This window comes from Pyxicephalus adspersus, chromosome 3 (genome assembly GCF_032062135.1).
Source record: "Pyxicephalus adspersus chromosome 3, UCB_Pads_2.0, whole genome shotgun sequence".
NCBI classification, from domain to species: Eukaryota; Metazoa; Chordata; class Amphibia; order Anura; family Pyxicephalidae; genus Pyxicephalus; species Pyxicephalus adspersus.
The window spans coordinates 140681068-140706527 of record NC_092860.1 but is presented as its reverse complement, the minus strand read 5'-3'; the positions used below and the strand labels follow the sequence as shown (position 1 = coordinate 140706527).

The 25460-nt window shown below is 41.3% G+C and overlaps 1 protein-coding gene across 3 annotated transcripts in view; it reads left to right on the top strand.

The window, feature by feature from the left end:
• Nucleotides 1–7220: 7220 nt before the first annotated feature.
• The window catches only part of NSD2 (nuclear receptor binding SET domain protein 2), a 51991-nt gene continuing 33751 nt past the window's right edge, over nt 7221–25460 (top strand). For 2 of the 3 annotated variants that reach the window (XM_072406567.1, XM_072406565.1), the window contains exon 1: nt 7221–7336. The gene's annotated coding sequence lies outside the window, so the exon portion shown is untranslated. The remainder of the gene's footprint in view (nt 7337–25460) is intronic. The other variant, XM_072406566.1, reaches the window with a different exon arrangement.

Below are 25460 nucleotides of genomic sequence, written 5' to 3'. Positions count from 1 at the left end.
GGTAGATTTTTTTGATAAGCAGAGTTTTTATGAATTTTTAGGAGGTGTTAGCCACAGGTGTCCCGTACTTGCACCTCAAATTTTTTTCACCTGTACCCCCGTTTCCAGATAAATTGGGGTTTAGGTGCTAGAAGCCTCCAACAATGTGTAACAGGGTAGGGGTTTTTTGATGGGTGGAGTTTTTAGGAGGTGGTAGCCACAGGTGTCCCCCACTTGCACCTCTAATTTTGTTCACCTGTACCCCCTTCCTGTTCCAGAGAAATTGGGGTTCAGGTGCCTCCAGCAATGTGTAACGGTAGATTTTTTTGATGGGCAGAGTTCTTTATGTTCTGATTATAGCCTAACAATTAAATTTTAGGGGGTGTTAATCACAGGTGTCCCCCACTTGCACCTACATTTTTGGTTTTGTACATCTCCCCATTCCAGAGGAATTGGGGTTCAAAGGAGGGGGATGTCATTGTACACACCCATTTGTACACGCCCCGTGGTAGATTTATTTCACTGGTAGATTTTTTTCATTAGAACACCGGATAGGGAATCCCCCTCTTCCGCAGTGTCTTGGGAGGAAGGGGATCCCCCATCAGAGATCTCCCCGTGGCAGCCGAAGGGAGCCACAACAAGGAGGCTGAAGAGCCGCAGGTTGCAGACCCCTGCCCTAGGCAATACTTTAATATCTCTGGAGATAAGGACTAAACTGCAACACTAACTCTTAGGCTACATACACACGTGCAATAATTCTTGTTGGAAATCGATTGTTCGATAAGCGTTAACAAAAAATGTGCACAACGACTGGCTAAAGACGTGGGATGAACGAGGAATGTCACTGGAACGAACAACCGTCCTGGCAGATCCGTTTGGGCGACGATCATTCACTGTCTTTTGTGTGTACAGTTTCCAGTGATTGGGGATTGTTCTGTGGTACACTTTCTCCGATACACCTCACTTCCTGCATCGTTCAAATGACCACATCTAGTGTGTGTACATTATTGGTGGATTATATTTGAATGATTGTATCGTTACAGCATGTACAGAATCGTGCACTATGCAATCCTTCAAAATAATCGTGAATAATCATTGATCTGCCGTTAGCCGTTCGATTTTCTAACAACAATTATTGTAGTGAAGGGCCCTAACCTCTAAAAACATGTAGAGGACACATTAAAATGCTCATGCAGTTGTTTTGTCCTTACCATGCCTACTACTTATCATCCCATAGGCCCTCTTCATCATCTACTCATTCCAAGAGAACCGTGGGATCAGTTCCCTATAGACTTTATTACTGATCCCCAACATTTGACTGTACAGACATTTGGTTAGCTTTTCAAAGATGGCCCGTCATACACTTTTCTTCACTTTTCCTAGGCAGCAAACATGGTATCTGTTTTCATCTAGGAAATATTTATGTTTTATGGCATGCCATTCTACATGATCTGCGACTGCATTGTCAAACCCAACTTTCTGCTTCTGGAAAGGTTCTGTAAATTCCTTGATAAAGCTTTACCACTTTGGCCTTTTATCCACAGATTTATGGAAAAACTGGGAGGAGCAGTTAACCCATGTGCTCCACTGTCTACTTATTGGGAAGCCCTAATGCATTGAGCAGAATGTGCTTACAATGATTATTGTCTATATAAATCATACATGTTTTTTTCATGCATTTTGTGCTATACTGAAAGCTTCTAGCAACTTGTTCCCAGACTCTAAACCAGCTTTAACACATGCCTATAGACACAAGTTATTTGCAGATTGGCACTGAGGAAGAGTTTTGCTTTTCCACAGGGCGGGATAAAGTTTGGTCTACCAGCAAAAATATTTAAGGTCCCTTTCATGCAGCTTGCCTCCCACGATATATCGGGCCTTATATAATCATTGCTAAAATCAATTCAGCCTATTACAAACTTTGCCTGCCTCCTCATTTCAAGTTACTGCATTGCTTTCATTTTTTGTTCCTGAAGAAAATCTCCCACCCACATCATCTCAAGAGCAAAAGGTCCATCAAATTCTGGATTCCAAGATTTCTTGTGTCGTACCTTAGTATCAGATTTAGAGGAAGCACTTCTGAAGAAAGATCCTGGATTACTGCATTTGATGTGTTGACTCCTCACCTGGTAAAAAGATTTATTTTTCTGCTGCAGGTTCATCCAAGTTTTTCGTGGAGCAGGGGCTCAGTTACCAACTCTCCCAATTGGACCAACCTTATTGTGAATCAAGCAATGTGATACTATGGTTCTACTAAGCCCCTTGCTGACTAATAATTATCTATGCTCCCATGCCTCTAGCATTCTTTATGCCATCCTGTGCACTCACAGACCTTGTCATCCAGTGACCTTAGTGATTTCAGTGTGCTCACAGTCCTTGTCAATCAATGATACTGTCATTGAGTGTATGTAGCTAAAACTAGCGATAGTATTCAGTAAACAAATTACAGATTTCGTTTTACATGCTCTTATTTATTTTTTTATCATTACATTTACAGGCAGACTGAACTGCCTAACAAAAAGGACTGTTGCAGCTGTTGGGAAAAACTGTATGGGAGATGGGAAAGGTTTCTAGAAAGTATGGAGGGGTCTAGTGAGCGTTTCTTCAGGATAGGGATAACAATGGCATGTTTGAAAGAGGAAGGGTAGATACCAGAAGAAAGGGATAGGTTGAATAGTTCAGTTAGTGTTGGGGCCAGGTTAAAGGAATGGACATAAAGCAGATCAGAGTGGACTGGGTCAAGCAGCCAGGTAGTAGATGGAGATGATGGGAGAAGAAAGGAGACTTCATCCAATGTACTTAGGAACAAAGAACAAAGGAACAAGGATTTACTGAACAGCATGAGTAAAAAATATAAAAAAAACACCTCTGAATGTTATACAGAGTAGATCTACAGCACTGTCCATTCATCTATACCCACTCACTGATCCTCACTCACTCACTTTGCTTATCTTCAAGGCTGAATAATGCCCAGCATCATTTAAACCATCGTTTGTGTGCTCAGGGTGTCAAGGCTCCACCCCTTGCCCTGGACTCACAGGGGATTCCTGCAGAGAAAAAGAAGCCATGCCAATACCTGGCGTCACAGAGGATCTGTCCCTTGATGAACAGGAACTATGGCAACAAATAATATGTATATTGGGTTGGAGGTACTCCAACAGGGGGAGGGGAAAACTAGGCCTGGAGTTGGGCTTAAATGATATTCTGAGGAGGATGAATGAAAGATTCCTTTAGATCTACCATATGCCATATATTAAAGCTGACCTATCACCACATCTTTAACATTATTGTCAGGATGACTAATCCTTCTATATAATGAAAAAACTATTTTTTTTTATAACGTTTGTATTTTTTTGGGGGGGGGAGGGACCCCTCCGCTTCTATCTTTACCGCTGAAGGAGAAGCGCACAACTAGGATATATACGTCATGTATACCAGGAGGCTGGTCCTTATGCACATGCCTGATATTGACCCAACATGATAAGGGGCTTTCCTGGAATGTAAAAATAAAAGTGCCATTGGCAGCACAGTTTGCAGGGTGGTTAGCACTCTGTCCTTTGCAGCGCTAGGTCACAAGTTTGAATGTCAGCTAGGAATCTATCTCCAAGGAGTTTGCATGTTCTCCCTTTGTTTGCGTGGGTTTCCTCCGAGGACTCAGGATTCTTCCCACATCCCAAAAAACATAGTTAGGTTAATCAGCTTTCCCTCAAAAAAAAAAAAATGTCCTGTGTTATGTATATAGATATATATATATATATGTGTTATGGACATATGTAATGTCCATTATGTTATGGTAATAGATTGTGAACCCCTTGAGGGACAGTTAGTGATATGACTATGGACTTTGTAAAGCATGTTGCCGCTATATAAATACTGTTTATAATGATAACACTGGGGAACGCATTTTTTGTTTAGTTAGATGTAACGTTTGTTTTTTCACTAATTTTTGGGTGGTGAACCCAGAATTGACCCCAGTTTTTTGCTATCACATCCAGTTTTTACGATACAGGGTACCCTCCATTTTTGTCAAAAAAATTACAAATTTTTCATAAAATGAAAAAATAATGAAATAATATCTTGAATGTTTTGTTTATTTAAATTTCTTTTGTTCATACAAAGGATTTATTGTTACTCTGTGACATTTGTTTTACAGTAAAACATTTGAGAATTAATTGGGTAAGTGGGTAAATTTATACCTATAGCTTTTCCTGGAGTGTTCAGTGTTAGGGCTATCCCGTTGGATGCTCCAATAGTCAGCCATCATATGTACATCCCATCTACCCCGATACCGTCCTTCCATGACCTTCAAATCTTGGTGGAATCGTTCACCAATCATGCTAATCACTGACTGCACCAAAGTTTACCAGGAAGTTAGAAAGATGGCTATGCAAAAAATGCACCTTGATGCATATATTGCAACCAAGCATTTTGTAGCTCTCCAAGAGTTTCTGGACAATTTTTATGTAATTATTTGCTTGTGTGTTTCCAAGAAGTCCTTGACAATGGCTTTGAATTATAACCAAGCATTCTTTTCGACTTCTGACATTGTCCAGATAAAATATTCATCTTTGGTGTGCTGCCAAATTTGAAGACCATCAAACACACCAGCCTTTATTTTTTCAAATCACAGGCTAGGAAATGTCAAAATGAGGTACTTGAAATAGTCTCCTTTAGTTGGCAAAGCTTTACCAAACTGCTTCATCTGGCCCAGTTTCATGTGCAGAGGTGGGAATATAATATTCTATCAACAAGTGGCTCATGTAGAATGTTTAGATCACTTGGTTTTAGGGCAGATCTTGGAGGTCAATACCTTTACACCCAATGCCTCTCACTAACTCTGCTGTCCATGCAAAGATAACAGGGATACTTGGTGTATCCATGTTGCTAAGAAGAGAGGATACCATTTTAAGGTTCAACACAGATGACCTAATTGTGTTGGTGATATTGCAATAACTCAATGACTCTCTTTATGTCTGCATATTCTTTGCAAACAGAAAGTGAATGGCCAATAGGTCCGACCCAAATATATTGCCATTGTGAAGGAGGACACACGTAAAGCTCCGCTTTAAGCTATCAATGAAGAGTCTCCATTCATTTGAGTTAGATTGGAATTCCCAATTCCTCCATTGAACTAGGTATGTTATGCCAATATACAAAGCCACTGTCAGTTCTAAAGTACTGCAGAAATGCAATTTCTCTGGTTACTTTTTCAAGTAAGTTTTTCTCACGTAGTCTTGATGCTAGGAGTTCTGAAGCCTTCTTCGATAGTTCCAAATCACTGAACTCATGGTGATCAAATCCCTTACGAACAGAGTCCTCTTCAATTTTAAACTCTTCATCAATATTGTCACTTAGTTCATCACCATAATCATGTTCTTCAAAAAAGGGTAGTGTAGCAAAAACCGGCACTGGGATTTCATCTGAATGAGCCACTGGGCCTATAGCCGATGGTAGACTAGGATATTCTACGTTACATTTATTTTTCTTGTTATATTCTGAAGTTTTCACTATACTAAAGTAACAGTCACTGAAATGATCTCCTGGCTCTCGCCAAACTATAGGTATACCAAATGGCATCTGGTCACGTGTTCCCTTTGTCCACATCCGTAAACCCTTGATACATTGTTTGCACACCTTATGATGGGCCCAAAACTTATCTTGATCACCAAGTTTAACTTTGAAATATGCCAAATAGAGGCTAGGGAATGAAGATGCCGGACTGGCATGCAACGTGCGTGTACATCAGGGGGTGGGATGGGAGGGAAATTTAAAATGATGGGTATTTTTAAATGTCAAATGTACCAATTTGACATTTAAAAATATTAAAATAATCATACCGCCAGGGAAAATAATGCAAGAGAAAAATTGCTCACGAAAAAATCTCATGAATGTGCAGTGCAAGATCGGGTAACGTACGAAAAAGAACCTGAAAGAGGAGTGAAGAAAATTGCGGCACCAGACGCCTTCTCTGCGCCAGGCCACTGACAGATCCTATGTTGACGCGGGATTCAATCAAAAAAACCTCCAGATGGATGTGCGGGATTGTGTTTTTTTTTTTTTTACTTTAGCTCTGCTTTAAAGTATACCTAAATTCACAATTTTCACTTTTTTTTTTTAATGCAACTTTAAAAAAAAAAAAAGGGGGGCACCACTGCCCCCTAATTCTTAATCACCTAGATTGGGTGATTGAGAAACCCATCCCGGGATACCTACGTCATGCATCCCGGGAGGCTCTTGGGTGCTCCTTCTGCACATGCCCAGGAGCCTTTCCCTGAAAAGGGAAAACAAATGCTGATCTCACGCATGCGCAGTGAGATTGGCAATTTTTTTTCCAGCCTACGTCACCCGATCTTGCGCCTGGGTCGGGTGACATAGGTAGAAGAACCAGGAAAAAGGGGGAAAGATGGCAACACGTGGCGCGCTGGCCCAAAGACAGATGCCGGGACAACGCGGGACCTGATGGAAGAGACCTCTGGACCAATCAACAGTCCTGCGGGTGAGTGGATTTTTTTTTGTTTTGGGGGACTTTTGAGTTTAGTTCCTCTTTATGTTTGTATCCTTAGGCTACTTGCCTGATTGCATAGTTTCTGACAAAAACATGAGCTGCACATGCGCAACATCAGCTTTAGTTGCCAAGGTAACCTGGTATTCCCAGCTTCCTTTGCGTATGCTGTGATGACATATGATTACTTCATCCCGACAAAGCCAATCAAGATGGCGGAGGATCACCCGGAAGCAGAACAGAAGATGGCATCACCTGGAACATGAATACGCTTTAACGTGTCTAGCACGTCGCCCTTTTTTTCATGTTCAGCTACACATACTCAACACATTGGAGTTCCATTATTTACAAAAAAAATATAAATAAAAAAAATGTAAAGTGTACAGCTCTCAATGAGCCATTACCACAAAAATAAAAGTCCTGAGACTCATTTTTCACTTTACAGATAGGCCAACTGCTTACTTAAATATTATGATAAAAAATAACGAATTGTTTCCAGAACGCCGTAAAGAACCGACGAACACGACCCGTTCCCTTGCGCCCGTCATAACGCAGCTCCTCCACACACATCAACTCCCCCTCCCGCCCGTCACCGACGTCACGCAATCTCCACAAACGTTACGTTTTTGAAAAAGTGTTTCTGCCGCGCGCGGCGGCAGCCAATCATCGCCGCGGAATTTTCCCGCGGGCAGCTGAGGAAGGGTGGGCGTGACCAGAGCCTCCGTGGGGCGTAACCTGCCGGACGGAGGGGGAGGAGCCTAGTCCGCCGTGTGCCTGTCTTCTCTCCATTGATTGCCAGCCAGCCAGCCAGCAGCAGCTCTTACCTCGGCGCGCACATAAGGATGCGACATACAGGTCACTTCTTCTCTTCTTTCCCGCCACTTGTCCTGCCTGTGTCTGCTGTGTGTTGGGGGGTGTCCGGTGTGAGAGATGGAGGGGGGAAGCCCGGGCCCATCAGCGGCGGCTCCATCTTTCCAGAGGAGGAGGGGGGGCTTGTGGGCGGCTGGGCCTGAAACTTGGCGGGATCGCCAGTGTCCGGGTGTATGAAATGTATAATGTATTATATAGGTGGGGGGTGAGGAGGCGGGCCTGGACATATATGTCCTGTATATTCTATAATCTGTGTATGGGAAATATTACATTGTATCCATGCATTGTGTGTATGATCCTCAGCCTTCATATCATACAAATATCATTTATTATACATTTTATATACTCCATTTCACACCCCTATCCACCTCAACCTGAAATTGTGGCGCTTGCTTGCGCCGTTGGCGATGGCACGATTTACGCAATGTTTCATTGGCAGGCTGAGATTGCAGCGACCGTTTGCTGGTACTTTGTAAATTCTGCGGATTTCCTAGGATTTGGGGGGTCTGTTTTGTTTATTTATAGTTTTTCCATGCAACTTTCACTCAATTTGGGTGAAAGTTGTTTTAAAACTGACTTTAGAACCGAACACCCAAAATATGAAATGGGCCCTATATTATTATTAATATTATATTCCAGAAGCATACCCGCCTGGTTGTAATTTTTAAAATACACATACTTGTCAATGTTGTTGGCACTGCCATCTTTAGCCGCCTTCATTGGCCAAGCTGATTGATATAGCGTCAACATATCACATTAAATAGGAGATGACGATCATTTGGTCTTAGATTGTAAGCTCTTCGGGGAAGGGTCTTCTCCTCCTGTCTCTGTCATTTGCAACCCCTGTACAGTGCTGAGTAGTATGTTGGCGCTAAATAAATACAGTTTAATAATAATTTGTTCTAGCAGCCCTAGGGCATCCCGGGATACCCAACACATCACACACCTATGCTGCTCAGCTATTTTTTTTTTTTTTTTTTTTGAAGATGGTGGTCAGGTAGTTCAGTATTGCAGAATGGGACAAAACCTACTTACCTGGTGATTTGCAAAGGGGAGCAATGCCCAGGCAAAGTAAACCAACCAGCCATTCTGCTAGAAAGTCATCTTTGAATGCAGTGTTCTCCCCGGCCTCTTTTAGGTGGGCGTACCACCCGGCTCTTTTCAGTAATCACCCGGATGTTTTTGAGTGGTTACTGATGAGTTGGTTAACAATATCGGGGCTACCACCCACCTACAGCTTTCCCACCCAGCTTATGAAAATTTCTGCATTGAATACGGCAAGGCTTTGCAGAATGAGACCAAACATACTTACCTGCCTGATCGCCAGTTTTCAAAGCAGTCTTTGTATCAGAATAGCAGGTTAGCTTACTTTTGTCTTGTAAATCGCCTACACTTAAAGCGTACCTAAACTCAGAATTTTCACTTTACATAGAAGGGTAGACAACCTTTTTATTTAAAGCAAAAATTCTGTTTGTTTGTTTTTTTAAGTGCAACACCCCTTTTTTTTTTAAAAAAAAAAGTGTTCATCACTGCCCTCTTATTTCTCAATCGCCTAGGCGATCAGGAATAAATGGGAGCGCAGAGACCCTACGTCATGCATCCTGGGGGGCTCTTGGATGCTCCTTCTGCGCATGAAGGAACCCTTTCTTTGAAAGGCAATTTTTTTTTACCAATCTACGTCACTCGATTTTTGACGGTAGAAAGAAAAACCCAGAAGAAGAGAAGATGGCGGTGCTTGGGTGCACCAGGACAACGTGGGACCCGATGGAACAAACCTCCCGACAGATCCACTGCTCTGCAGGATCTAAGGTAAGTGGGATTTTATTTTATTTTTTTTGTGGGTTTACTTCCTCTTCAAGTGAAAAGCTTTCACCAAAATTATTGAAAAAATATACTTTCCTCACCCCCCTGTAGTCAAACTTGAATGTGGCCAAACCTTACAGGTGGGGACTTGTGGAACAAGGAGCTGGTTAAATCTCAAATGCCCCACAGTGTTCTCCCCGACCCCTTTTAGCCGAGTGCACCACCCAACGCTTTTCAGGAACCACCCAGCTATTTCTGATGAGTTGGGTCACAATACGGGGGCTGCCACCCACCTACAATTTTCTTCCCAACCAGCTTGAAAAATTTTTGGGGAAGAAGACTGCTTCAGTCCATTCTAGGGGCATCTTCTTTCACCGCTCCATGTTTTTCACTGGGATCACCAAGGAAGGTTGGTGGATGGCACCATTCTCACATTGGCACCCTAGGCAGAAGATGTGGCCGTAGGGCAAATGTAGCTCGTTTCTTTTTGGTACTTTTTTTTTTTTTTTTTTTGGGAAGGGGCTGTGGAACAAACAGTGTAAACGCACTCTCGGGTTTTAGTGAAGGAACTGACATATCTAATGGAAGATCCCGTAGTATGTGGTGGTCCTGGGGTTTTGTTTTTCTTTGGCCACCAACATTTAGGGTGGACTGTAGGTCGGTCATTGTGGCTAAATAGTTTGTTACAGTATTCTCCGCTGTTTTTTCTTTCCTGGAAGTTTTTATGCACTTCCTCAATGTGAAGTGGCTTCACATACTTCCATCTGGGTTCTGGTCCATATTCAAATCTACGATAGCAATACTTGACGTATACCTAATGGACCCCATCAGTTGTTTAATAATGTGAATTTACCTAACCCCTCTCCCCTGTAGCTACCTTTTGAGCAATAAGTGGGACTTTTTTGTGAATCTCTGAAGCTATATTTCGACAGGTGTTGAGGTTGTTGTGCAGCTTTTTTACCATGGTTGTGAACCCTGTGAGTGAGATAGTACAAAGGATAACTTGTCACCTCTTCCCAACATAGTACAAAGGATAACTTGTCACCTCTTCCCAACATAGGGAGTGAATGGGGTTGTAGAGAGTGGTTTAACTTTGCCCGCTGGTAATGAAACGGCACAATGGCAGAGGCTGGTGAACAGCTTGCAAGGTGTCAACTACTATAGGTTGTTTTGGAATATCCTATCCTACCAATCATCCGAACTTGGCCCAAGCATTTCATGTGGATGCAAGGTAGAGTCATATTTGTTCTCCAGTTTTTAGGATGTTTGTACATTGCTTTCTGTAAGTTAAGGAGGACAGACCTGTGATAAAGAAGGTAGAGGTTACTTTGTCATTTTACTTACTTTTGTCACTCCATGTTTGTGCCTCTAATGTATTAGTTACCTTTACTGGCTTTGACTTAACTTCACGTTGACAAATGAACCCCAAAATACATGGTGCCCTGTTCTGCAAAATGCAGCATCTTTTTCTGGAAGCGATGTTTGCCTTTGCTTCTTACGTTACTATTACCGAAACGATTGAACTCGTAATAGCAAGGTTAAAGTGGAACTAAACCTACTTTATATTTATCAGTCCATGTTCTGTTACAGGTGCCACCATCTTCTATCTTTTCCTTGTTCTGGTCTTCAGCCATTATGATTGGCAGTGCAGGAATGTCTTGACTCTTGCTCAGGTGCATGGGGTTTGATTCCATCCCAGTAGCCATGACCCAGCAGATATCCAGGCAACTAACACAGCCTTTGTCTGAATGCAAAATTTTAAGAGGAACCTTAGTTCCACTTTAAGAAGATCAGGGTTTGCTATAGAGCCCCCACCAGGGAGCGTCCATGGAAATATGGACTCCAGTGTTTGGTAATAGTAGCTACCTGGATTAGTACTGATCTGGTTATAATAAACCAACAGCTTTGGTACTTTGCTGAGTTTGCAGATTGCAAGTTCTTTTTGCATGCCCTTTCTAGGTAAGTGGCCCTAAAGTGTGGCATACTACTGACAGGGGATTGCACTTATGGGGAAAGTGAAGGGCAGCTTCTTTAAAGTGTGTACATCCAATGGTAACTGAATTGGGACTTGTGTAGACTCATAAAGCAGCCGTTGTACTTTAAAATGAAGCATGCAAGAGACGGCTAGGTCACCATGTTAAATCAGGGCCTTCATACTTTTGCATACACTGCCTGTAAAAAGTTAAAAATATACTTTCCTTACCCTGGGTTCCATACTGCAAAGACCAACGTCATTATGGTTTTGGGTAAATCTTCAGGATGTCTGAGTACCTGGAGCATTATTTTATGATATTCCAACATAGTGTAGGAACATCCTCTCACTGGACTTGGGATCCTTTTTGTTTCTAGGATCTGGCTGGAAGAATTCTAACACTCTTGCCCAGTCTTTCCCTAAAGATGCAGCTTTGTACACACTGATAAGTGATGAGAATGATGTATTAAGTGGACCTTGTAGCCAAACCAGTGTTCAACCAAGAACTTTTTTTACGTTGGGTGGGAAGAAATTGTAGGCGGGTGGCAGCCCAACTTATCCGTAACCACCCCAAAAAAAACAGCCGTCGTTACTGAAAAGTGCCAGGTGCTGCACCCGGCTAAAATGGGCTGAGGAAAACGCTGCAAACCGTTCTCTTCAAGTACCTTACCTTCTCCTAATGCTGTTTGTCGTCCTCCATTTTTGTTCTTTTGCAGTGGCTGTAAAATTATTGAATTAAAATTCTTTGACCCCTTCAATTTCATTATTAGGAGGGGAGCATTGCCTTTGCATGTGTTGTACATAGCATTACTGTTGTTGCACTTATTTGCACATATGCATTACTGCATATGACTGGGCTACCAAGGGAGAACCTTTTGACTGATGAGCTTAACTCTTTTACTCTGCTCCTCGCTATCAGCCTGCTCCTTTCATATTCAAAAAACTGATTTTGGCTCCTTGTGTTGCTTACATTGAGCTTTTCTCAACAGGGACTGCAGGAGGCCAATGCAAAGTCATTTTTAGGTTAGCATTAAATAAATATTTTTCAGGGATTTTCAAATGAACGGACGTGATATTTGTGCCGTCTTTAACTGCCTGGGCTTTAGCGCTAAATAACATTGAAGGGACAGTATTTATCTGCCAATTTATTTGTAAGCATTGTTTGTGAGATATACATTTTTTGATGGGGTTGTAGCATAGGTTTTGAAAATCCACAAAAAGATGGTAATCTACATCACCTTTAAAGTGAAATCTGAGAAGCACAGAAGAGGCTTTTCTGGTTAAAGTGGACCATTCAGGAACTTTGCAAGCATGCATGAATAAATTCCTGACTTGTCACACTGTACAGCAACCACTCTATTAAAAAAAAATTAAAGCAGAACCAAACTGTTTTTATTTTTTTCCTGAAAACGGTGCAGTCTAGCAGGTACTTTGTTGCGGTAGGGAACGTTGATGCCCTTCCACTATAAAACAATTTTTTTTATACAATAACCTTTGCCATCATGGACACCGCCACCTTCTTTCTTTTTCTTGTTTTGAACATTTGCCATCTTGTTGGGCCGGGATGATGTAACGCGGGATTTCATTCAGTCGAGGAAGCTTGGATGCGCATGTGCAGCTGTGATGTCACCTGACATGTTTCATAGCGGATTGATAAAATGGAACTTAAGTAGTGTTTGCAATTAAGTTAGTTGATTTTGAGCTTGTTTAGGTAAAAGGTTTTTAAGCAGTGCAGTCGCTGCCATCTCCAATCACCTTTTGTCCTAACATTGACAGACCGAAGCATTTCTTGGATGTTGCAGTGGCTGCAGAATCCACTGAATAGCTGGTCAGCACCTATCATGGTTCAACAGGAGGTGATGTAACCATTAAAAAAAAACATCTATTTCAATAAGTTGTCTGCTTACAAGTGTTAGGATTTACTTGACAATGTCATCTTTGAGACATTGGAACATCCTTGGTTCTGGAAGAAGACTCTGACCCTGGATGATTCCTCAATAAGGTGGTGCTTATCTCTTTGCAAATGTTCCTGATGCCCACAACCCAACCTTCTTCCCCCACCAACACCATGACCAGAATGACGCATTAAAGCAGAACTAAACTCATAATAAAAAAAAAACAAAAAAAAACACACCTTTAATCCCGCAGATCTTTTGGGAGGTTTCTTTGTTTGGGTCCTGTGTCATCCTGGTTTCCATCTTCTCTCTTCTTCTGGGTTCTTCTTCTACGTCACCTGATTTCGCACTACACAGGCGTGAGTTTGGGTGACGTAAATGGGGGGGAAAAGATTGCCGATCTTGCTGCTCATTTTTTCTTCGATTAAAGCAAAGGGCCCTAAGGAATGTGCCGAAGGAACAGCCAAGAGCCTCCTGGGGTGCTATGCACTTCATTGACTTTAGGTCCACTTTAGGCTAAATGGCTCTGCATACACAAATGCTTTTCAAAGTACTGCATTACCAAACTTTTTTCATGTGATTTGTACTCCTTATTTAAGGTTTCTTGCACTTTCACTTTGTTTCAAGAATTTGTCAGATAAGATTCTTTCCAGAGGGAGCTCAGTCCTTAAAGGATCATGTCAGGGATTAAAAGATGGGAGCTTTTGCACAACTGTATATAACATTTTTTACTACACATACACAAAGAGGAGAGGAGGCTGCGATTGCTGGGTATCCTTAGAAGGTAAACATTACTTCCAGGCAAGCAGCCTTTTCAAAGATTACCAATGGTAAGGCAGTATTTTCCCCAGAAAAATGTTTAAGCTGGGTGGGAAGAAGTTGTAGGTGGGTGGTGGCCCCTGTATTGTGACCCAACTTTATAATACCAACCCAAAAACAGCTGAGTGGTACTGAAAAGGGCTGGGTTGGGGAGAACACTAGTAGGGGTAAATTCCTCTTAGTGTATAATACATAAATAAATATATATTTAATTTGGTTTGATACATATTGACCTTTTTAACAAATGAGAAATTATTTTTCTTGGCTTTCAGTTGCAATGTTAATATACTAGAATATATCCATGAGTCTCGGAGGTGAATCTTAATATCCATACGGTATTGTTTGGTGTGGTATTCTTTATACTAAATTGCATATAGATTGATGGATATCAGCAGCTGGACATTGTGCTGGCTTGAAAAGATTGAAAGTAACAGATTTCCCAAATATCAACAGTGAGGCACAGTTGGGAAGAACAATTGATTTCTTGGGAACCCGTTTCCTAGAAGCCATAGGGACTCCCAAAATCCCAAGATGTTCCACTGGTACTTTGGTGAGGAACTTTGATTGTGGGCACGGCCTTATTTAAAATAAACGACAAAAGCAAGGGCAATTCAACCCGACCATATGATTGGAAGAAAAGGTGATGCCTTCTATGAAATTTGAGGTTTTATAATTTATAGGTTTACAGAAAGTCAAGCTTGGGCCCATCTCATCTTTCTTTCTGAACCACTGTATTGAAACTCTTTTTCATTTGAAAGTCTTTCACCAATTTAAAGGTTTACAGCTTGACAAAGGTTGGAAACTAAATGCTTTAATTAAAAAAAATATTTGCTTTCAATTCATGTTACACATGAAGGTATGAACACATGGTGTTCTCCCAGCCCCTGGGGGCGGTTACTTGAAAGTTTGGTCACGTTCCAGGGGGCTGCTGCCCGCCTACAGTTTCTTCCCACCCAGCTTGAAAATAATTCTGAGGAGATCCCTGCTATAGTATCTTTTTTTTTCAAAAAGTTTATGCCCTGTCAAAGTTCAATTCCACCCAGAGTTGCATTAATTTTTCGCCAAGATGTTCTACTGATGTGACCATGTTATCCTAAAATATGATATATTAAACAAAGGTTGAAAAAAACCTGGTTGTTCAGTATATTCGGGTAATCATCTGACCTCATTTATTGCATGGTTAAAGTTGGTGAACCTAGACCTGACCACCTGAAACAGCCCCAAATAATTATACGGCTTATACAGTACGAGATGGTTGAAGGATTCATCTCCTTATTCCCTAATGTGCCCATCACTCTAGAAGAGGATTAAATCTGGACCACATGACCTTCAAAGCAAAAGGCTTTTTTTTTTTTTCCTCGATTAGCTGTTTACTCCCCGTACCTTGATTTCTTTTTGTGTTTTCGTGTGCAAATGCACTTAACTTTAGCTATTAAACATAACTAAGCTCTACTGGTTTTTTGTACTCTCAATACAGTATTCTAACCAGCCCCGTTTAGCTGGACTCACTACCCAGCAATTTTCAGTAACCACCCAGCTGTTTTTGGGTGGTTACTGAAGTGTTGGATCGTAGTACAGGGGCTGCCACCAGACTAAAATTTCTTCCCATTATTCTGGGTTAAACACTGTAACACAACCATGGAACCTATTCTGCAAAACTGTTCTAACGTGGCTTGGACATTTTTGTTTGTTTGTACCGCTACCGTAGTAAAGCTCATCAATTATTGGACTAGAATGATTTCAGTTGGAAACAACTAAGTAACAAAATTACATGCACAGTGTACTCCCCAGCCCCCTTTAGCCTGGGTGCACCACCTGGCAGTTTTGGTTGATCATAATACAGGGCCTGCCACCCGGCTTCAAAAAATTTCTGTGTTGAGCACTGATGCAGTCTAGACAAAGCATGATTCAAACCAGGTCCAGCTGGAGTAGTTTCCTCCGAAAGAGTGTCCTAGACTACCTGTTGACAGGTGCAGAATTCTAATTGAGAGCTATGGGAATTGCCTGTTTTGAACCTATGCCATTTTTCTTTTCATTCTTTGAAATTTTCTGTTGAATCAAATCTTTAAGCATCGTTTCAGACCTGCTTCAGAATCGAGCAATCCCACACGGCTCCCAGTGGCTGGCACCTTTGGTTCTTTAAAAATATTGGCACTAGTACTGCTCACTGCCACCTCTATTCATTCCCTATGGAGTTTCTGCAGGGAGACTTTAGAATCTCTTCAGAGGGAGCGGTTCCTTGGCATGAGGAAGGGATAATCGCACCGCAACCTCACCATCAGTGAGAACATAGATTAAAGCACAGTATGATTGTATTTTAAGTACTGAACTTATGATGGGTGCCAATTTCTTTTCTTAGATTCAAATACTTTCAATAACGATTTTGTGTTTTAGCCGGGCTAACCACCCGGCACTTTTCTGTACACACCTGGCTGTTTTTGGGTGGTGACTGAAGAGTTGGGTCACCATACTGGAGCTGCCACCTGCCTACAATTTCTACCCACCCAGATTAAAAAAAAAAAATCTTTTTTTAGTCTTGAACAGTCTTGATCACTGATGTAGTTATTTCAACTTTACAATAAGTACCTATCTTTACAGATACATATGGATTACCCAGGTTTGAGAGTGGTTATTATATATTAAGTAGAAATAGTTTGTGAATTGTGTGCACATTTTAGGAAATTTATACTGCATGTATCCATTTTAATCAGACTGGTTTTGCATTCTGTTGAGTAGTGACCCAATCAAAGAAAATTGTTGGGTCACAGACAATTGGCAGAAAAATGTATTATGGTCACAGCAATCACACCCCAAGGTTGTTGATATGGACACAGTCTGCCCATTCTCCCATCGCAGGTTTAGGGAGGTTGTGTCTTTGGAGAATGGGTGGGTTTTGGCATCATGACGTCGGTATGAGGAGGGGGGGGGGGGTTTCTTCCCCTTTGAATGACACATAGCTCCCCGCGTATGGGCGGTCTGGATTCTGTACATTTCGTGGTCCGTTGGTCCGAACGTTGGCGACCACTGTTTTATGGTTATAGTGATCACAGCACCAGGTTTGTTGAATGGCCCTGGTAGTCATACCACAAGGTCGGTAGTAAAGCTGCAAAGCAACTGGTGCAAGGTTGGTGGTAATATGGCCCCAGAGATCATGGCGCAAGATTGGTGGTGGTATGGCCTTGGGAATCATGGCTCAGACAGGCTAATATAAGCTTCTGTATCTGTTCATGTATGCTTTGCTTAATCTGCATTTACGTCAGGTAATTCTGATGCAGTTGTCTTGTTCAACCTCTCATGTGAAATATTCAACATGTACTGTTTTGCATATAAATGGGCTAATTTAATAACGCTGTGCAAACAGCAGTGATGGTAACCAATCAGGAGGTGACTTTGCAGCCTAGCGTGAGCAGACTAATGAAAGCTGCCCACTTTGCAATCAGTACCTTTGGTGTTATTACCCTGAGAGGAGGCGGTATCGTGCATCAGACACTCTCTCGCCTGTTTTAGTCAATTTTATCTTCAGAAGGTTTGATGGGGAGATTTTATAAGAAGCATTTAATAAAAACACATCATGACATTTTATATTCTAAATGTGCTTCTGTCTGCGTCTCGCATGTTGAATATCGAAGCTGAGCTCTACTTCTTTATTGTACAGAATGCTTTCTCTTTTGTTGTATGTCATGCTTTTAGGGTAGAGTAGTGGTAACCTCTATTATATGCTCCTAATATAACCAGAATTGAATATTGAATACAGGGAAATGTAGTATTTTTGAGTTCACCTAATTGAATTTGGCTCATTTAATCTCTGCCAGTGTAGTCATTAGTTTAGCTTGTACGTGCGTGCTTCTTTTTCTGATGCTACACTGAACAATTTAATATGGTGCAAAGAGCAGCTATGTTCTGATATCCAGAGTAGATTGTGTTCAATATGTCCAACAAGTGAAAGATATGGGAGTGCTATAGGTTTCTATATTTTGTCATGCTTTATTATAAGGGGGGATTCAACCATGAAGAAGCTGTGTGGTTACCCACATTGCAGATGAATAGCAGACACAGACAGCTAATCACTGAAGCCCAATATCACATGTTAACATAGACAATACAGAATCCATCTAGGGACTGCAGACATGTTTGCCAAAGACTGGAAGGTGTTTTGAAGGTAATCATGGTGTGACATTTGTCCTTGAAATGTCCTTTTGGACCTTCTGTGATCTCCTCATCCTTGCATCAGAAAAGTCAAAAAGAAATTCAACCTATTCTTTTTAAATGGCTTCTTAATGGACAACACGGAAGCAAAAATAGTGCTAGAATAGTGAATGCCAGCATATTCAATGCATACAACAGTCTTTACTGTTGTCCAGTGGTGTAAATAGACCTAAGTGAATACATGTACAATGTCCAGATGTACTAAAACTATGTAATTGTACCAGGGTTTTTTTTCCTTCCTCTAGACCAACTATGGGGTTTTATATCTGAGATATGTTTATTTCTCTAGTGGTTGAACTTGATGGACTTATGTCTTTTTTTTTTTTTCTTTGTTTTTTTTTTTTTTTTCTTGATCTACTATGAACATCTATTTAAAAAGGAATTAAAGCAAAAAAACAAAAATTAAACCTTTGATACTGCAGGTCCCTATATGGCAATGGACCTTCCCTCAATCCGCTGCCGCGCCGCCCTAGAATTCCTATTCACTGCCATCTTCAGTCTTCTCTTAGGTCTTCTTCGTGTCTTAAGACTACGCCTCCAGATCTTGCACTGCGCAGGTGCTAGATCGGGTGACATAGCTCGCTGTAAAGGGAGAAAAAGACCAATCTCGCTGCGCATACGTGAAATCGGCATCTTATTCGCCTTGGTAGAAAAAAATGCCCCTTCTGTGAATGCCCAACATTGGGCATGTGCAGTAGGAGCAGCCAATGCCTCCCGGGATGCATGACGTAGGTATCCCGGGAGGCTCTGCTAAAAAGAGTGTTGCACTAAAAAAAAAAAAAACACAAACATTTTTCTCTTTACTTATAAGGGTTGCCTACCCTTTTATGTAAAGTGAAAATGTTGAGTTTAGGTACCCTTTAAAACTATCCATTTTATGTCCGTCCTGTTAGACCCTTGTACTGCATAGTTCCTGGTAGATTCTTTGGAAATTGTGCATACAGATTGGCATGTGGTTTACCAAAGCTTGATCCTTGGCTATTCATTTTAGGCATTGCTTTTATTGGGATCATCATTGGTTGGATTATTTGGGGAAGCCCTTTCATCGGAGGCATCTGTGCACTTGTTGGGTACCCAGTGTTGAACCCACAAAGTTTTTTAGGTGGGTGGCAACCCGTGTATTGTGACCCAACTATTCAGTAACCACCCAAAAACAGGTGGTTACTGAAAAGTGCTGGGTGGTCCACCCAGCTAAAAGAGGCTGGGGAGAACACTGAATACCTGTAGTTTGTTTTTCAAATAGAAGGATTTGTACAGTTTTAGCGATAAATCAACAGACTATCTTGGCTCCTAGTTAGCCATAGAGATGCAGATGTATTGGTGCCATATAGAAAACAGCACAACATTTTACTTCTTTACTTACTTTCACAGTAGCCAACGTATTTGACTACATATGGAGGTTTATATCTGTTGCTGCTAGGGAAAAAAAAGGAAAAATCCTTGATCAAAGCATTGATTGCACATTTTTTCCAGCACAAAAAATGTGTGACCAAGGTTACTGACATTGGCCTTCTTTCATTGCTTGTCTATTAACTCCTTCCTTACTAAGTTTAGAGTGCCTAAAATCTTTGCAACTCATTGGTCTGTATAAGGCCATACAAATCCTAGATTCCATAAAAGACACTGTGCCTAATCAGGAAATCAGCAGAACTTTATAATTTTAGTGTTGTCTATAGAGATCCACAGATGCTGAATTATTTGCATATTTCTAATGGGTCTTCACTGACCTTTCTAGCCGTGATGTAATTCTCACATTTTAGGGCAGAAAATACTTTTATTTTGGCAGTTAATTTTACTCCACCTTCTTCCTCCACCAATGTCTTGGCAGCTTTCTAATCTCTTATTTAAACACAGAAGGTACAAATAAGAAGGATGGGAAGTGCTTATCTCCAATTTGATCCAACACCAATCCCCAGCAGCCTATACTTTTCTTTACTCTTTTTTTTGCATACTTCTCCATTTAATAAAAAATAAACACGAGCCCCATATAAAAGAAAAAGCTTTAGACTGGCATGCTGTGTTAAATCTTCATTTAATATTGGGTTCATTTGCTATACCACATTTATGGATGTTTTGGATAGTTCCCCTCTTGTGCTGTGGTTCCTCTTTCCCATCCTTGCATTGCTATTGTTTCCTGTAGTTAAAGATAAATCTCCTTCCCACCCCTCTCTAACCCATTTTATAGTCTCCCTTAGGCTAAGTACACTCGTGCATCTTTCACTATCCTTTCCAATGAAAAACGACTGCATGATGCATGAACGAGCTCTGTACATCCAGCATTGTTCGGCTCTATGGAGAGGGAAGGGAAGAATGATGGAGTGGCACCCCTCTGTGCTGGCTCCCCCTTCACGTTCATTACGATCGTTCGGACAACAGGCACTGTTCACACACGATTTCTCTTCAGATGTCCGCTGTGAGCCGATTATCAGACGAGAATCATTGCAGGTGTATATACCTAGCCTTAAGTTGTCTACAGGATATCCAAGTCTTTTCAGAACACTATGACCTGTACATAGCTTTGCTGACCCATTCATCAACCTGTGCCAGCTGGTCCCTTTGTGCTGATGTCACTCCTTATTGTGACAGGATCCATCTGTTGGACAGGCAATAGAAAGTCTCCATGTTATGCAGGTAGTAAGTTGTATAGACATCCAAAGAAGAGTCCCACCCAATGTAAAGTACAAATTGAGGACCTGGAGATGAAGTGTCACATGAAGGCAGCTTAAAACCGAACTAAAGTTTCACTTAAAAAAAAAAAAAAAATAGGCAGAAAGGGACAGGAGATGTCCATTCTGCAATAAGCATTCTTCCCTTCTTGATCACTCTGTGGAACATCCCCCTGAGTTTGCTGGGACTGAATGAACTTCCATACATTAGCGCAGGAGTTATGTCATCCCAGCCTGGTCAATCAAGATGGACGAATTTCGTGGAAGAGAAGAACATGGTCACCTTTCAACAAAACGGGCACAGATGAGTATAGCAGGGTTTCAGTTTACTTTAAGAAGGGTGTCCTGGGTGTCCCTCTTGGTGTGACTCCTGACTCACACCCCTTGACTTCTAGATTGAAGTGAGTGACCAATAAATATAAATTTGATTTCTCTACCCCCTGCTATGGCATCATAATTTCTATTCCATTCAAGTATGCAAGCATGTATCTGAAAGTTCATATATTACAGGACATAGAGGGTTTTTGGTTGACCTTCTTTCCATGCAAGTTTATCTGCAGGTTTGCTTTAAGGGTGTAGCTAAGAGATAACATTAGTTAGTGTTACTCTAATGTGATATTACTTTGTAGACTGGTGTAGATTAATACAACTTGCTAGAAAGGTTAAACTTAGATGCCTTTTATAGTAGACCTTTCTTTGGTGTTTTTTTCTTCACCAGTACAGTTTAGTATAATTTATTGGCTCAAACGTTTTAGACACATTAGATTTTGGTACGTGCTAGTTGTCTACAGGGCATACAAAGTGCACAAGCCTCTCCTGAATGAACTCAAATTAAAGGGGAAATTAAGTAAAGACAAAACAACACACTTGCCTTTGAGTGTTGATCTATTGACATGTTTCTTTGATCGGGTCCCGTGTCGTCACAATATCCTTCTTCGACCTGGCGCACCGGGCACCGCCATCCTCTTAGTCTTTTTCCGAAAGTGCCGATCTCACGCTTTAAAGCGTATTTAAGTACTAAAAGATCTGCTACAAGGGGAGCAAAGGCAATACTCATAACTAGTCTTTTGCCTGCCTTCTTTGTGCACAGTTGAGGTATTCCTAATGTAATTTAAGAAGATGGTTTTTAATATTTGCAAGTATGTTTCCCTAAATCGGAACTAAACCCGCAATACTCACCTGTCCCCATTCTGTCAGAGGGTGCCATTGTCCGCACATACAGGGTAAGCCCACATTGTTGTGTTTTATTATTTTTTTTGTGTTGTCCACCTGTTGTCTGTGGATACACATTGAATAATTTGGGTCTACCTATTCAACCCACAACTTTTTTAAAAAGCTGTGTGGGAAGAAATTGTAGGCGGATGGGAGCCCCTGTATTGTAACCCAACAATTCTTCCCAAAAGCATCCGAGCAATGATGGATGGAAGTAGATGGGAAAGTAGATGGAACAATCAGTGGGTGGAAGTAGATGGGAAGTTTGGAAGTGCTCAGCATTAGGTGGCAGCATGGTGGCTCAGAAGTTAGTTCTCTGGCCTTTGCAGCGCTAGGTCCCAGGTTCAAATCTCAGCCAGGACACTATCTGCATGGCGTTTGCAGGTTCTTCTCGTGTTTGCGTGGGTTTCTTCCTACACCTGTTCCTTCCAAAAGCCTGCAGTTAAGTTAATTGGCTTTCCCTCAAAATTGTCCCTAGACTGTATTAAAGACATATGACTATGATAGGGACAATGTAATATGTGTAATATGATGGTGCAATATAAATACTGTGTAGTAATAATAATAATCAAATATGAACCTGTAAAATACACCGCAGCAATGGGAGATACAGTATTTAGTGTTAAGATAAAGAAGGTGTAATATGTATGGTAAGGGCATTAAGTGTCCAGTGCTAATCAACTCTAAACTCTTAGGCTTGATAGCTGCACTCTATGGAGGATGGGATGTTGTGGATGGAAATGACTGAGAGTGAAACTTTGGGGTAAATTTAGAAACTACCCTTGCTGTGGAGTCCTACCTGAATTGCAAGAATTAAATGTTTGCTTTTGTTTAAGGTACTATTATGAATCTATCCCCAGCAGTAGTCACCGTCCTTTTCCTTTTGATGATTTAAGATCTCGGCACCCATCTACAATGCAGGACTACTAGTGCTTTATTTCATGTAGCGACATCAGTTGTTTGCATCTGACAGAGTGGCTTCAGAGGATTGGTTGCACAGATAGGAGGAAGCCTGCTAGAGCAAGGGTAAAGGTAGCAATACTGCTTTTTAATGGTTTGGATTAGAACAAGCTTTTAGGCTACGTACACACATCAGATGATTCTCGTCTGATAATCCCCTCAGGGCTGATGTCGGACGAGAATCTGGCTTGTGTACAGCGCTCGTCGTCCGTTATCCGGACAACAGTCCTGACAGATCCACAGACAACGAGGGATCGTAATGAAAGTGAAGGAGGGAGAGCACAGTGGGGTGCCACTCCAACGTTCACCCCCCTCCCTCTCCATAGAGCAGAACGGAGCTGTATGTACATCGCTTGTTCATGCATCGTGCGTGCAGTATTTTGTGGTTGCAAAGGATTGTAAAAGATCCTTTCCAATGACCATTATATGCACTGTTGATACATATTTTATTTACCTAGGATGACTTTACTACAGGTACAAGTACAACTAATATTTGCTTCCTGTCCAAAGTGGTAAAAAAAAAATTAACTTTTAAGATCAGATGAAACATACCTTCCTATTTTACTGCTGCTGTTCAGTGAAACTAATCCCAGTTTCCGTCACAAGCACCACCAATTTTTTTTTCTTTTCTTCCTCATTTTGATCTTGGGCAATCTGGGTTGGCTGGGCCAACCGAATTCCTGTACATGAGTCTATTCAGTCCCAGCAGCCGCAGGGGAAGCCAAGATGAGCGGCGTATCCCATGCAGCTCAACTGTCCACGTTCCATCAGACACTGGCATCTATTTATTTTATTCCTTCTTTTCGCCCTCATTCTGATCTTCGACAATCTTGATTAGTTTGGGGTGACTTAATTCCTATGAAGGTGTATGAGTCCATTCAGTACCCACTGCCGCAGGGGAAGCCAGGGTCTGCTGGGTGTCCCGCACAACTTCGTGATCTTGACATTTCAAGGAAGCAAAATCAGGCAGGAGTATGTTTTATTACAGAAGATAATCACCTCTCCCCTTCTGCAACAAAACACTGATTACAATTTTTTTGCTGATTAGAAGTACTACACATTTTATTTAGGCAGAGAGTATTGCAGCATTACAGATGAAATCCCAGCCATGTTAGTAGTCTGATGTTGATTCTGTTTATTCGTTTTTGTTTTTTTTTTAAGTTTAGATCAAGCTGGAGAAGTGATGTGTTGTCGATGGGATGGTTGCATTTGTAAATGTCTTATTGTCTATTTGAGATATGTAATTTTAAAATTTCTGTATTTATATATTAGGCTTGTTTGGTTTGTTTGTTTTTTTCATGTATATGCATTGTACTTGTCTGTAAAGGTCCAAAGGTCTTTTGGAGAATAGTGTTTGGTTCCTTTGGTATCTTCAGTAGATTTGGTTTTCCTGTTCCAGAAAAATTGTTTGGCTAGTGCTCAGGTTCCATAGCTCAGAAAAAGAAGAGAATGAGTGGCAGCATTTTTATAGAGACAATGTAACTTATTGTTACAAAAACTGCAGCGCTGTACATTAAATAGGGGTTGCAGACTGATACAGACTGACACAGGAGGAGGAGAGGACCCTGCCCAAAGAGCTTACAATCTACTGTCAAAAAGAAAGACGTACTGGTTGAGGGGTTTCTAAGGTGTAGCATATTGGCATTCCCATCACAGTAGTGATACATTACTACAAGGACCATTTTCAGATTGCGTGAAAAATGTGTTTGGAGTTTAGAGTTTCAGGATGATTGTGGATGCAAGCAGATCTTAAAATACTACTCTTGTGTTCCCACCCAGATAACCTTTTTTGCAAATGCCGGAGAGCTAGCCCACCACAGATCCCACATCGTAATGGTCTTCTATGGAATGAAGTGTGTTGGGGGATGTACGTAAAGCTTGCTAGCGGAGCCCTAATTGCAATCTGCTTAAGTGATATATAATATGTTAGTGTCATTGTGTATATGTATGTATATATTATATACACACATGCATGTCCAAGTTAGTGTATCACTGACTTGAAAATGGGATGACGCCATTTAAAGAGGAACTAAACCCAAAAGTGCCTTTGCAGAAGGAGCACCCAAGAGCTTCCCGGGATGCCCGGCGTAAGTATCTTGGGAGGCTTTGCACTCCCATTTATTCTCGATCCCCTAGACGGTTGAGAATTAAGGGCGCGGTGATGCACACTGGTTGGTGAGGTTGACAGCCCTGACAGAAAAAAACTGAAGGCAACGAGCTCTGTGTTGCTGTCCTCTAAATTTATAACCACAAAGTTGTTATACTCTGGTAACATTTGTACGTGAATGCATTTTTGCCAGTGCCATTGGTGTTTTCCCTCTGTTTCTACTGCAACTTTCGCTACGTACACACGTTATATTTTTGTCATTGGAAGAGGTATTGCAGCCTTTCATGGATCTGCCAGGATGGACGGACTAGCGCTGCACACGCGTCTGATCTCATCCGATATCAGCCCTGAGGCGATTATTGGATGGGAATCATCAGACGTGTATGTAGCCTTTCTCTTTTCAGTAGTTTCTGTTATTGGTATTTTTATATACATGAACATATTTGTAGTGGAATATTCAGTGTCTTTA